The following is a 15,069-nucleotide window of genomic DNA, read 5'->3' as shown; positions in this document are numbered from 1 at the left end:
GTTTTTTAAGGTCCAGGTCTCCCTATGCCACTTCCTCTCGCTCTAGAAGTGCGCATACCTACTCCAAGTCAAGATCAGGTCCTTCCCACCCTCGCTGCTGCTCTCAATCATCTAGTCGTGACCCCTCTCATTCCTACTCACGATCACCACCATATCCAAGAAGAGGCAGATAGAAGAGTCGGGGCTGTCATTCTAGCTCAAGGTCACGTGGTTATCCCCGCTCAAGGTCAAGGTCGCATGGCTCTCCCCGCTCATGCTAGTGGACTCACCCTTTCTCTCGTCTTCCCTTAACTGAACATTTTTGGAAAAAATACTGCTGATACAGAATTTAAATAAAAGCTATTTTATGAAGCATTACAAAAGATGACAGTGTGCACCTCGCCCGTTACGACTGGACTGCGCCCTTTTTTCCTCTTGGCACTGGTTCTACCAGAGGAAGCCCCATCAGACAGAGTGAATAAAAGCCAGTTACAAAAGGAACCATCATTAATACCATGGAGGAGTACAACAAGGACAACACTGCGACACCCTGAGATGTCCCCTCCCTGTGCTGTCCCTGCAGTGCGGGCAGCCAAGTGCCACTCAGCAGAGCCCCAGCATCTCCCCCAGGCTGCCTTGGGACAGGAGGGGACAGCAGGTGGGGACAGCCCGGGGGTGACAAGAGGGGACAGCTGGTAGTAACAGGCCTGGGGGGTGACAGGAAAGACAGCTGGTGGGAACAGCCTGATGGGTGACAGGAGGGGATAACTGTTGGGGACAGCCTGGGGGTGGTGGGAAGGGTCAGTGGCTGGGGAAAGCCTGGGGGTGACAGGAGGGGACAGCAGGCCGTGACAGCCTGGGGGGTGACAGGAGAGGACAGCAGGCAGTGGCAGCCTGGGGGGTGACAGGAGGGGACAGCAGGCCGTGACAGCCTGGTGGTGACAGGACCTCAGGCGCCAGATCATCGGCCGCGAGAGGCTGAAGGCGACTCACTGCGACCTGCAGGTCACCAGCGCCCAGACCATGGAAGGTGCGTGGGGGTGGTGGGCGCGGGATGCGGGGACCGACCGGCTGGCGGCGGCGCAGGTGGCCAGTGAGGCGGTTGGGCCGCGGCCGGCAGCGGTGACTTGTGCTGGGGCCTCAGAGCTGCTCTTCCGTGGTTGTGCACTGGCAGCTGGCGTCAGGGCTGTGTGCGCAGCCAGGCACAGCAGCGTACGGGGTCCATGTGCGACACCGCGAGTGGAAGAGGTTTGGTTTCTGGGAACCCTTCTAGGTAAAACGAGAAGGGAATGTGGGACAATGCCTTGTAATCACAAACCTGCCAGATTTCTTTGAAAGCTGGCAGAGAAGGCTGAACATGATAGAAAAGGAGTGGGTGGCTAATTTAAAGGGGAAAAAAAAGTGGGTTTGGTGACTGAAATTTGTCTTCAGCTACTTTTACTCCACCGCATTGGAAAAGTGGTGCTTGGCTGTTGCAGAAACTGCTCAGTAGCAACGTTTGGGATCAAGAGTGTATCTGTGAGTGAGAATCTATGCAGACCCTGGAAAGCCATCTTGTAGACGAGCGTTCTGTCTAAAGTATACTTGGCATTTCTTGCCAATACAGCTTCTTTGCTACACCAAAGACATTTTCATTCAGATGCTATTGAGCATCATTTCTTCTTTTCTTTCAAACGGTGCATTTTTTTCCTGGTACTGCGTGTTAAACGGTGTCTGGGCAATACTGAATTTTATGGCAGATCACTTATGGTGAGTATACCTAAAAATGTTCTTCGAGAAGCCCTAAGTTCTTTTGAATCTCAGAAATGGTGCTTGATTCTCAGAGACGGTAATGGTTTCGTATTACTTAGCGTGCTGTTTCAGTTTGGTAATCTACCGTCTGGCAAAGCTTGCATGTGATTAAAGACTTTGGAATATGACAGAAATAAAAAGACTTGGAAACCGTTTCCATTCCTTAAACATTCAAATTTTACTGGGTGTTTTGTTTTGTTTTTTTCTTTTTTTCCTGTGGTTCTGTGACATTCTCTCAACAGTCTTTTCTTTACAATGTGTACTCATAGGATTTTTTCCTCTCCCTATTTGATGTATTAAAACTTAAACAGAATGACATGCCTGCTGTGGTAACTGTAACTTTGGCCCCAGCTTTTCCAGTGGTTGGACCTAAACACGCTGTTTACCTACAGATGGCTAAAGTATGTTCAGGAGAGTATCTGTGAGGAGACTTAACAGCACGGTGTTAGGGGTCTTGGGGGTGTTACGGGGTCGCGTGTCATACGGCGGTAGAGACAGACATGCAGGTAGAGGCAGATGTACAGGTGGTGACACAGATACTTACTGGACCTTCTGTAAGGGTGTCTTCCCTGTGGAAATGCAAAAATCCCCCAGTGGTTGTCAGAGCAAAGCTAAGGAATACATTTTGGTGTCATTTATGTGTAGGCCATATTTTGGGGTTTTATACATAACCGTGAATTTCCGTTTTTGTTGAACAGCATCTGCGTGCCTAAAGTCACCTTCAGAAGATGAAGGAAAGAACTCGGCCAGGATGTTCTGCCTAAAGGGGGTTCTTGGAGATCTTCCCTGTGGAGATACGGTCGTGGGTTTTATAACTTGGTGCAGGAGTCCTGACTAAATGTTGACATGATCTTGGAAAGACCCTTCAGTGAACCTTGAGTGAAGATGGCCAATTGTTCAGTTTTTTCCGGGCCGCGTGATCACAGAAATCTCGTAATAGAAGCAATGCTAATAGAAGCTGAAAGTAAACAGGATTTTAAACATCACTGGGGGGGGGGGGGGGGGGAAGAAAGAGATGGTGGACTCTTTTTGAAGATGGTGGGAAGGCAAAATGGATGGTTGGGATGTGTTTGAAAAGGTGGGAGGCAGGGTGGGCGTGTCCTCTTCCGTGCTTGCTATTATAGAGACATGTTCTAGGGTTTTGTAAGCTAACAGGAGCAAAAGCAATGAAAGTTAGATCAGGAAAGAACCTCATGCTTTAGCAGACACTGCTTTAGTGACTTTAGAGACCATTTTGCTGTTGGCATTGAAACGATTCCAAAAAAATGGAAAAGATTTTGCTGCTTGTGTTTGACTATCAGACCTGAAGATTTCTGGAAAGGTACCGTGAGATGATGAAAGCATGACGCTGTGTGTAAAATGTTGCTTTTCTATCTGTAAAGGGATTCCCTGAAGTGCTACGTCACGACATGTTAATATCACTCTTACAAACAGACTGATGCTTTCTCTGTATTGATGTTGTTTCCAGAATACACAGATGACAATGCCCTGATTCCAAGGCACTCATCGGTAACTGTTAGGAGAGTCCCTGTTAGAGGAGTTAAAGCTACCGGCAAAACAGACCTTGGGTAAGTAGCCGTAACGCGTTGTGTTCTTTGGGAGGGGTTTCAGTGTGTTCACCTTCTTTGTGGCTGTTAGTTTACGGAGGCATTCCGGTTGTATCTTTCTTGTTAAAGCTGCTGTTAAATTGTGTTGTGACAGGGCAGATTTGAATGTATCTGTCCCAAAGCAGACTTGGATTTTTCAGCCCGCTGGGACGTGGCATTCAAGCTCCAACAGTGGTAGCTGTTCAGACGTTTGAATTGGGTTTGTTCTTGGGGTTGTTTTTTCCGAGAGTCAAGTTCTCCGTCCTGTTTCCTCTAAGCAGAGAGATTCCTTATTTTATGCTTTTGCTTGTATTGCTTTTAGAGTAAACGGAGAGACACATTGCAGTGTGAACTGGTAATTGGTTCCCATCTGCCAGCAGTCCGAGTCTCCGTGTTTGACTGCTTCCTTTGTTTGGGGGAGGGGGGCAGGGTATTCTTACACCCCAAAGGGGGGGGTGGTGGGCTGCATGCTATCTCCAGAGGAAAGACTGAGAGTGGCCAGCTGGCAAACCGTGCAAACAAGAAGTTTCATTCTTAAGTGCTTCCTATTAGATTCCTAAAGACAATGTCTATGTCGGGCAAGAGAAAAAGAACAACATCCTAAAGCGTATTGCCTTTTGTGCCAGGACGGTGAAGGAACAGTTGATCTTTTCCAAACCTGAAGCTCAGAAAGCAGTTGAGCACTTTCCCAAATGTTGGTAGTTACCTTTCTAAGTCTGATTTCACCCTAAGCTGCTCTCTGTGCTCCAGGTATTACTGCTGTATTCCTCAGATTTATGGAGGACAGAGAATCTGATTACAATTGCAGATACTCAAATGTAAGCCTGACTACAGCATTATCGCTGTCATCGATGTATTCGTACAGTCCAGTTCTGCATCAGCTGCATCAGCATGGTTTGAATGGTCATGTTTTCCAGCCTTCTTCAAGACAGACCTCTCCTCCACCATTAGTAGATATTATTGACCTGTGGTTTTGCCGTGTCTTTCTAATGTTAGTTCTCAATAAATAAAGTATACCGGCGAGTTTCAGTGTGTCTCTAAGATTTATCTCTAAGACTTATCCTTGAGAGATAACCATAAGTCTTAACCTAAAGACCTACCCTTAAGATCTAACCCTAAGATTCAACCCTAAGACCTAAAGGGTAGAAGCTCCTGATCTGGCTTCGGTCAATCTGGGATCATCACTGGGAACCACGGAACTTGGCCAGCCCAAGGTCTGTGAGGTAGCAGGTTAAATGAGGCAGAGGAGAAGCCCACAACTCTGCTAAGCTGGGTTCTTGGCACCAAGGTACCTCTGTGACATTTTCACTGTTCTGCAGTGTAAAGACGGCCTGTGATTTTCAAAAACTGGAGATCAGTCTTTAAAATGCAATTCCTTGGACAATAATAATGTTGTGTCAAGTAAATACATACACCCCTCACCAATGGAGTTTTGGGTTTTTTCTTTGTACCTTTGCTGCTTCTGCAGAAGCCAGTAGTGCAGAGGGCTGAGGGTACAGCTGCACAGAGTGGCTTCTGTTTTGTGAGCTCTAACTAAACATGCAATGGACAGCCATTAAGATTGGGAAAGCTCACAAAAAGCTTAAAAACAGATAAACCACAACATTTCTTTCTTTTTTATAGACCTCCTTAGATTACTCCTTTTTTTATAAAAATGAGAAATCAGGGGTTATCATGCTTTCTATGCTATCTAAAGGCTTTAATCAGCAGTGCCTCCCCTGTCCATTCAGAGGAGGTCATGTCCATCTTTTTTCAGATTTTCTGTAGCTGGAAGAAGTGTTTTTGCCAGCCACCACAGACAAGTTTTCCTAAAAGGCATAATCTGTCCATTTAAGTGTTCCTTCAGCCTGATAATGATTTAAAAACTGTGCCTGCTGGTCTGAACCTGGATTTCATGTTCTAGTTCCCTCCTAACAAAATAAATAGAATGTTCTTTGCTGTAGATGCCCCATTGCAACGGGGTCTCCAGGAAGGGATTCTGCATCCAGCCCATCATAAATAATCACGCAGAATTCAAGAGAATATTTTAAGACCAACACGCTCTGCACTGATTAACGTCTTCACCACTGTCATCTACAGTGGTGAAGATGACAATGAGGAGTACAATGAAGAGGAAGAGAACTGTAAACAGTTTTTTTCTTTTTTTTTGCAAGGAAGAAGAACGAGGGGCTTTTCAACTCTTGCAATGCACTGCGCGAATGATTTCTTAGAAAGAGCATTACACTTCTAGGAAAGACTTGTCAACAAGTTTTTGAAATAGTTTCCTAATCTTCAAAATATTGGAGCTGGTAGTCACCAGCTGTGGCTGACGCACCATTTTCTGACTCCTGTGAAATGCCTAACTGTCTATTTCCATAGTGGTATCATTCCCATACCTCCTTTTCCTTAAATAGAGTTTAAAATGGGGTCCACAAATCAGATGGCCATCAAAAAGTCTTCAAAATTTCTCAAAATTCAGGTACTTCTTTTCTGGGAAACATACTCTTTGCTACTTTAACAGAACGTGTATGTGTATGTATGTGTAGGTATTTACAAAGAGGCATTTTGTAAAACATTAGTTAAAACGTTGACTGTCTCTCACTTAGAGATGAGAGATTCCGGGGGAAGGAATGGATTGCACATTCCCAGCGAGTGAAAGCGAGAGAACACCCTGCTCCCGCGCGTTCCCTCCCTCGATGCCTGTGCTAGTTCTCAGGCGGCCCCAAGCTGCTTTTCACATCCCCCCTGCCCTTCAGGCTGGCTGGCAGGGCTGCCTGTTAGCGCTCCCTCACCGCCTTTCAGGCTGAGCACGCCTGTCAACAAGATAAACAGGAGGGCTTTGCTAACCTTAGTATCCTCAGCAGAGACAGGGAAGGAGCACTCGCGTCACCAGCTCTGCTGGCAGGCATCACAGGGCAGCAGGTCTGGGCAGAGGTTTTGTGTCGAGCCCTCCCTGGGGACATGTTGATCCCAAAGGTTTCCTTTTGGGTGTCAAAGGGCGATTGTTTTGAAAAGGAGTGCTGAGGATGGTTTTGGAATCATTTAAGATCAACAAAGAGCAGCTTCTGAGTACGTGTTAGGCCTGCAGTTCCACTGCACTTGGCAATAGCCGCTGTTAAGGAGTCCTTTTCCTGGCCAGAAGCAGAGCTTGTGGGCAGACAAAAACCAACAGAAAATCCAGTACCAACAGAAAATTCTTAAATCCCTTGCTAAGGGATTATCAAAAGCTGATTTCCTTTTAGTGCTTCTGGGTCTGAAGCTGAATTTCAGCAAGCAAAAGCATCTGCAACAACTCTTAAGCTGTGTGTCCTTTTAATGCTGCAAAACATAAATAATGCTACTTGCATGCATCTCAGTTAAATGTACCGTGGCTCGCTTCTTCAACCAGTCTGGAGCTTAAAGTTCAGCTTCAAAATGCTGGCTGGTGGGCTTTTTTCTAAACATAGCTTCAGTCCACTTGGAAGAAAATTGGATTGGTTAAACAAGTCTTTATGTAAGGTACAAAGAGAGCCTATTTGTAGCCTAACGTGCGTGTCAAATAATCATTACCTGTTAAACAGACTGACAACCTGGCTGAAGACAATGCTACCAAAGAGGATAAGGTACAGGCTATGATGATACAGTCTTGCTGTGAATACAACCCAGTCAAGTGAGTGTCAGGTATGTTCTTTGAAGGTTATGGGAACATTGTAGAGATGTTTGTTTTAAGAGGAAAGATACATGCATACGTTTTCCTTTTTTTTCTCTTTTTCAAAAAACTTCTAGTTACATGAAAGACCCCTGGGATCCACCTCCACCATCGAACATTTGCTTGCGTTGTGGAAAACCTGGCCACGATAGAAAGAACTGCCCAACAAAATGGGTAAGGTTGTGGGGCGCTTCTGGTGTTACTGAACCTTTTAGGGTTTTTACCTTGGCATTTATGTGACAAAGACATGAACGCTCCTAGTAAGAATTGTTTCTCTTGGGGTGAAATACAGAGGTTACATGGCAATGTTGCAAAGCCCTTCCATATCCAAGGGAAGCCTGGAATTCTGAATGTGAAATTTTCTTTTCTCTAGCTCACAGTCATTAAAGATGTCCATAGATCTTTCTCAGTGAACTTTCACATCTATTTTTGTCTGTGCGGCGTGCAGAGGTCACCGCTGGAATGCCAGCTGTCACACACAGAGGCAGTCGTCTTGGCTGACCAGCAGCTGAGAAAGACAGCAGTGCTGAACAAGCTCTCACAGGGAGTAGGTACCAGCATGTTCTTGCACCTGTTTGGTATTCTCTGATAACATGTGAACCAAGTGACCGGCTGCAAGGTTTGAAGGGGGACAAGTGAGGTGTGGCTCTGGGGAGAGAAGACACTACTTGGATTCCCGCAAATACAGTGCTGCCTCGTTCTGGACTCCAAGGCTCAATTTTGCAACCTAGTTTCTACACGCCATAAAAGCAACCCATAGATAATGGAGCGCACGAGTTTGTGCACATGCAGCCAGTGCCATAACCCTACTCCCTACACTCACTGACGCGCCAAAAGGTGTATGTGCCTACGCGAACAGCGCCGAACTCCATAAAGGCAGTCCTAACCGCCCTGCCTTCCCCTGCCTGTTTTAAGCTGTCGGCTTTCTCCTTTCCCCGGACCAGCTGTATCGCCTCCTTTCTGTAGCAAAAGTAATAAAGCCACTAAATACCTTCTCCAGGGGAGCAGTGCTGCACTTGCCCAAGACGTACTTTTTTGGCTCTGCATGAGTGCAGAAGTGTTGGGTCAATTTTCTGACCACTGAAAGCAGGGAGCAGAACTTTTGTGCTGTGCCTCACATGGCTGCCAGGGCAGGGTGAGAAGCAGCAAGAGAATTCCTTCATGGCACCTTCTCCAGGAGAGCTCTGCTGCACTTTGCCAACGTGTTTTGGGGTTCTGCATGAGTGCAAAGGTGAGTGGCCAGTCTTCTCAGTACAGAGAGCTGGTAGCAGAACTTTTGCGGTGTACCTTTCGATGGCTAGGAGGGCAGGGTAAGAAACAGCAAGAGAATTCTTCCGTGGCACCTTATGTGGCGGAGCTGTGGCTGGATATTTCAGTGGAGCATTTGGGCTCTGTACGAGTGCGAAAATGAGCTCTTAAATTTTTCAACACAGAAAACAGGTAGCCAAACTTTTGTGGTGTCCTGCACATAGGCACCAGGGCAAGGTGAGATCCAGCAAGAGAAATCCTTCTTGACACCTTCTCTGGGGGAGCTGTGGCTGGAGGTTTCCACGGAGCACTTGGGCTCTGTACGAATGCAAAAGGGAGAACTTAAATTTCTCAACACAGAGAGCAGGTAGCAAAACTTTTATGATGTCTTTCACATGGCTACCAGGGCAGGGTGAAAACCAGGGTAAACAGGTCCAGCTCCCAGCCTTTACTCCTAAGAGAGATGCTCCAGGTCCCCTCATGTTTGGATCCATACACTGGACCTGCTCCAGTAGTTCCCCATCTCTCTTGAACTAGGAATTCCAGAACTGGATAGAGCACTCCAGATGCAGCCTCACCAGGGCAGGGTAGAGGGCACCCCAGACAGCACTGTAGACAGATTTTGTGCCTTTGTGCAAGGCACAGTTTGCAGCACCTGCAGTGCGTAAGGTCTGTCCCTTACTGGGAAACGAGCAGCAGCAGCAGACGAGGCCGAGGGGACGGCACCTGGAATCTTAAAGCTGAAACTGGATGCCAAGGACGTGAGCAAATGCTGCTGTCCCCAACAGCAGAGAGAAACACGACTGGGAAGCACAGCCCTGACAAGAAAAGAGGTTGCTGACAGTGGTGTCTCTGCTGCCCATGAGGGCCTTTGGTGGAGGTGAAGGTGATCGCCAGGAACGATAAGGTGCTACTGACAGGCTCACTGTGAAAATGGTTGGTGTGTTCATTGGCTGTGTCATCAATGGGGCGAGTACTGGCCAGTGGTGAGAAAAAACAGCAGTTTGAGGACGTAGTCACACGAGCGGAGACACTGATGTGATGTGCATTGTGGATATATCAAGATGAAGTCCCCGGCGGTCGCACGAAACATTGTGGGTCACCTGAAGAAGACAAAGGCCAGCCTCATCGCTGTCCAGCTGATGGAGAAACTCCTGCCCCTCTTTGCTGCGGTAAGGCTGATGGGGGAGCCCAAGCCTCGTGGGCAGGCAGGCGCTGGTCGGGGACAGCTACCTACAAGGACGCGAGTCCTACTCTGCTTCTCTCTACCAGGGCTTCGGCGAGCTGAGAGAGCTCTCCATCAGCCTCTTCAGAGACCTAATGAAGACTGTGGTGAGGAAAAACAAGAGGCAGGTGAAGACAAAAGTGGAAATGGGCTTGTTCCCTCTCATCTTTCACATGAGCGACCAAATCCACAGCGTGGCCAAGGCACAGATTCCAAAGCTAAGCAGTGATGTAGGGATGAAAACCTGAGATGTTTGGGCCAGGGTACCTCCCAGCTTCCTAAGGGCAGGATGACCCCAGGAAGAAAGGAAAAGGCAGGGAGATGCCAGGTCTCCTTCCCCAGGCTGTGGTGCCGCCTCCCACTTTCTGCTGTTCTGAGGCCTCCAGGGAAGCCCTCCTCGCTGCAGCAGAGCTCCTCAAGTGGAAAAAGCTCAAAAACCTCTGCAGAGCCATCAGACATGGAGGATTGCAGAGTGCTTGGTGAGGACAACCCCTGGACGAGGGCTGCCCCACGGGTCTGCCCTGTGTGCTCTGCAGCTGTGCCTCACCTGCCCTGCTGCAGCCCGCAGCCCACAGCCTGGAGCTGCATCCTTGTTCCCTGTCCTCAAGAAGAGAGCCCCAAGGGCTCTTCTCCACACCCCTCTCCCCGCACCCAGCGGGAGGGAGGGCTCTGGGCAGCGGCGGGGGCTGGCAGGCGGGACTGCTCTGGCCAGCTGGGCAGGCTGTGTGACACCCCATACCCTTGTGCTCTCTCCAGCTACAGCGGGACAGGCGCAGGACCGAAGAGTACTTGAATCAGAGCCTGCCATACCTGGAGGATGCTCAGGCCACCTTGCGAACAACGGCCGTCAGGTTCATCGGTGAGCCACAGCCCCCAGGGTCCCGCTTTTGGCAGCCCAGCCCCAGTCCCGCCGCTGCACCGGCAGCAAGGAGCAGCCCTGTGGCTGCCAGAGCCTCGGCTGCCCCGTGCAGGGCCTTGGCCTCTCTCTCCCACCCTTGACCATGCAGGTGGGCTTGGTGGCTGCCTTGCTCAGTCCCACCGGCCTCAGCTACTGCTATTCCCTGGGGTCAGCCCGGTGAGGGGGAGGAGGGCGTGCAGCCCAGCCAGCTGAGCTGGGGGCTGTGCTGCTGGGAGCACGCTGGGGAGTGGGGGGTCTGATGAAGCTCTGTCCCTAGGGCTTGCTGGGCAGCTCCTGAGGGACCAAAGGGAGGAGAAGCTGGCTGAGATCTGCAGCAGGGAGTAGGGAGCATGGGCTGGAGGGGATGCCTGGTGGTTTTCGCAGACACGGCAGTTCATCTCTGCTCCGTTTCTTTCCATCACAGCCCTTCAGGCCTTGGAGGAAGACAGTGGACCCTCCATCTGTTCCCTGGCAGCCCAGACCACCTCCATCCTGAGCACTCCAAGGGTGCGGCAAACATCACGATGCACCCTGCGATCACTGTGCTGCTGGTGCTGCTAAGCCAGGCAGAGGTGCAGCTCTTCTCCAGAGAACGGCTGCAATTCAATAAAGCTGGAACAAGAAGCCTGAACCCAGGGTGTCTTTCCCAAGTAGAACTGATGGGCAGCGAGGAGAGGGCATGGGATGGGTGGTCCCAGCTCTGACCTCCCTGTAGTTCTCCGGGCACCCCAGCGACACCACAGTATCTGCTTTTACTGCACTGCCATGTCCCTGCACCATGATGCACTCAGGAAGGTTTCCATGCAGAGTACAGAGGTGCTAAGGGGGCCAGAGGGACTGGGGGACAAACAGAGTGCCTGGGTCACCATGACGGCCTCGGGAGGGCTCCCAAGGTCTGGCTAGTTGAGCAACAGAAGGCTCTGGGGCATACCAGACACCTATGGAGGAGTGCCGCGGGGACTCAAGTGGAATGGTCGAGTCTAGGGGGGCAGGCCCCCAGTCCAGCGGGCTTCCTTTGAGTGCTTGAGGCTCTGCAGAGGGGTCTGGGGTGCAAGGAAGGGCTCAGGAGGCTAGTCCACCTGGGTGGACTAGCGCGAGCCTAAGACAGCTCCAGGGCAAAGACAGCTCCAGCGCACCCCAGGGTAGAGGGTGCCCAGGGCCAGGTGGCCTCCGCAGCTGTGAGGGACCTGGGCACAGGCACTGTGATGTAGGGAGGCAGCGAGCGTGGCATGGGCTTGTTGTGCTCATCATCTCCCTGCCCCTTGGCAGTGCCTTGACGTTGCAGCTAGCCCAGGCACTGCCCCCCACCAGCACAGGGACCCTCGCGCAGCACTCCAGCTTAAGATCACTGGCACCGGCTGCCTAGAGAGGCCTCTGGAGACATTCCAACACCACCTGCACAGGATTTTGTGCAACCTGCTCTAGCACAGCCTGCTTTTGCAGGGCGTTGGACTAGATAATCTCCAGAGGTTCCCTCCAACCCTGACCATCGTGTGATTCTGTGACTCCTGGCACTTTGGATGAGGAAGAAGAAGTCAGGATCTTCAGGCAACACAACACCTGACTGCCCTCCCAGTGCCTGTCCAAGAAACCTGCCAGTCCTCCCTAACAGAAGTTGGACCTGCACACGTGGGCTTGCACATGTGCATGAGCACTGCAGGGCAACAGCCTTCTCTCTCTTCCCCGTCCTCCACTGCAGGGCGAGTGCAGATGTTCTGTGGAGGAAGCACCAGCCTGCACAGGCCCTGCTGCCCTCCCTGTCATGCACTGGCCGTTCTACCCCGGGCTCCCTCTACTGTGTCCCACACCACTGGCCTGGTGTGATGGCAGAGCCAGTGGCACTGCCCGGCACTGCACCTTCCTGGTCCATCAGGGCAACCTGGGTGCCAGTGGGAAGCTGGGAATCGCCCTTGGCCAGGGCCTCTCCCTGGAGCTGCCAGAGGAGGAATTCCTTGTGGATGGCAGGGATGCCAAAGCATGAGGAGTTCCCCATTGGATGGCAGGGGCAGGGCGTAGAGCCCCATCGATGTGCAGCCACCCCCGGCAGCCCCTCAGCCATGGCCACGGTCACACAGAACCTCACTGAGGAGCTCATCTGCATCGTCCAGGGCACCCTCATAGTGACCAGGCAGTACCAAAAGTTTCTGCAAGTAATGATGGCCAAGTGGCAAGAGGCAGTCTGTAGTGGGACACACACCACGCACAACACCACCCCACAGTTGTCTCCCTCCCCCCCGCCAGGAAAGAGGAGCAGCAGGAAAGAGGAGCAGCTCTATCCAGGGCTGCTGGAGCCCAGAGGGTTTCCCCAGGGCCTTAGAGTGGAGCTGCTGGGGGCAGATGCGCACATGGAGAAGATGGCAGATGGGGACAAAGACCAAGGGGAGGACACGGGGCCAAGCAGAAGCAGCCCTGCGCAGGTGGGCAGAAGGAGCCCAATGGGGATGAGGAAGAGGAGCCCCATGACTCCAGACAGAATCAGCTCCATGGGCCTGGGCAGCACCATCCACGTGGGGCCGGGCAGGAGGACCCCAGCAGACCCCAGTCCCCAGCACCATATCCCCGTGGGCAGGGCACGTGGGCAGGCAGCCTCAGGACCGTGCTGGGCAGGATTGTGCCTGCAGGAGGGCTGCTCCCGCCTGTGGGGCTGCCCAAAGGCTTGGTGGAGATGCCACTGCCGGCTCCATTGTGTCCGTTTCTGCAAGCCCCCGTGGTGGCAGCGCTGCTCCCACAAGAGCAATGGGTTCCCCTGCCAGTGAGCGGCTGGTGGGGTGCAGGGCTGGGACCCCCCTGGCCTGCCCCCTCATCTGAAATGTTAAATCTTTCCTCTATCCATGGATCTACCTGTGGAGCTCATCCATCCGTCCCACAGCTGGGGCTGCTTCACCCTCAGTGCCTGAACCCAGTGGGGATGGTCTGGCATTGGGCACTGCTGGCACCCACAGAATGGGGGGTGGGGGTGTCTGGTACCACACTGGTTGTGCTGGCAGGTGGGGACCGGGCTGGGCTGGAGAAAGGGGCCAGCAGGAACCTCATGAGGTCCAACAAGTGCCAGCTCCGGCCCCTGGGGAGGAACAAGCACAGGCAGGGGCCACCTTGCTGGAAAGAAGCTTGGCAGAGAAGGTCCTGGTGGGCCCCTCAACGAGCTGCCTACTGGGCAGGGGATCTGTGCCCCTTGCAAAGGGGGGAACTAGTATGTAGTGAGACCCCACGGTGAATCCATACACCACAAATAGAAAGTCATGTTATCCCCAGATTGGCATATTCAAATGGCTAATAAATGGGGTATGGCCTTGGTGCCTTAAACATTTTTGTCCAAACTAGATAACAGAGTTGAAACATGGGAATAAGTCCCCCACCCCATCAGAACACTCCGCTCAGGAATTGTTCGTGAACGATTTGTTATGAATTGTGGAATAGAACCATGGTATACCCCAGACTTGCAAACCCTTATTCCAGGCATGTGTTCTTCTTGGGGTTTTCAGGCACCAGGGTTTAAACTGCATAACACGTTTGCAGAACAGGTTTGCAGGTTTGGAGATCCCACGTGTTATGCAAGAACTACCAATCAAGGAAACACATTGCAATATGCAGTTTTGCTTACCCACAAAACAAAATGAATTTTGTGTGAGAAGGAAAAAAAACATGCCATGACCCATCAACGCACTCCACCGTTCAATATCCAGCCCCTCAGGGTCCTTTCTGAGCATGTTCAGATGGGAAGATGTACTTTGCACTAACTACTTCCTCAAAATTATTTACATATGCATAAGGCACTTGCATATGTCACTTTGTTCCTGGGGGCCTTTCTTGGGGTCTTTAGAGATCGTTGGTGGTCAACAACCTGGTGAACTTCAGCTGAACTTTCCTGGGGCACCTGTACTCTACGTGTGGTTATAGACCTTCATTTATTCTCTGTGCTGTGTGGTCTTGAAGGCAACACACCGTTACCCCACTACCCTCATCTATCGGTATAGCCCAGGTGCCTCAGAAAGCTTGCCACCCCTTACTGAGCTTATTCAATAGGTCGAGTTAATCACTGCTTTAGCTGCAGCCTCTCCGAGTGATTCTTTATAACTTAGTCCTGTCAGCGAGGAGAAGCGTCCAGCTCTGCCACTGAAGGCAGCAGCCTCCAGTCACCAGGCTGCTCCCTACAGGAAGCAATCCCGACTGCCTGGATCTCGCCGCTGAGAGGCTGTATTTAAAAATGAAGTGTTTTCCAGCAAGGGAAACAAGGCTGGAGCACTCATACTCCGGCTGGTGACTCTCCCAGGCAGCTGCATATTCCCAGTCCCTCAGCAGGACAGGTGTAGCCAGAGCCCTGTCAGAGTCAGCAGTAAAACACGCTAGCCCTATTCCTGCAGGACCTACAGACGCCGGGGCGGCTCCAGGGGGCTCTGCGAGTCGGGGTGCCCGGTGCCTGTGCCCGGGGCACCTGCCGGCGCCTCTTTCCCTCCTTAGCTCTCAGCTCACCCCCAGGGCTGCCCCGGCCAGGCCTGACTCCAGCTGCCCCGGGGCCTGGCACAGCGGGGGGCTGGAACCTCCCCACAGAACCCCCGGGCAGCCAGCAGGCAGCAGACACCCCTGTGCCAGCCCAAGGGGCATCCCTCGCCCCACGGCCGGCCACAGGTCCCCTGAGCCGGGCCACAGCCCCAGCACAGGCTGCGCCTGCCCAGCC

This window comes from Falco punctatus (assembly GCF_963210335.1).
Source record: "Falco punctatus genome assembly, chromosome: 20".
NCBI lineage: Eukaryota > Metazoa > Chordata > Aves > Falconiformes > Falconidae > Falco > Falco punctatus.
This window is presented reverse-complemented; position numbering follows the sequence as displayed.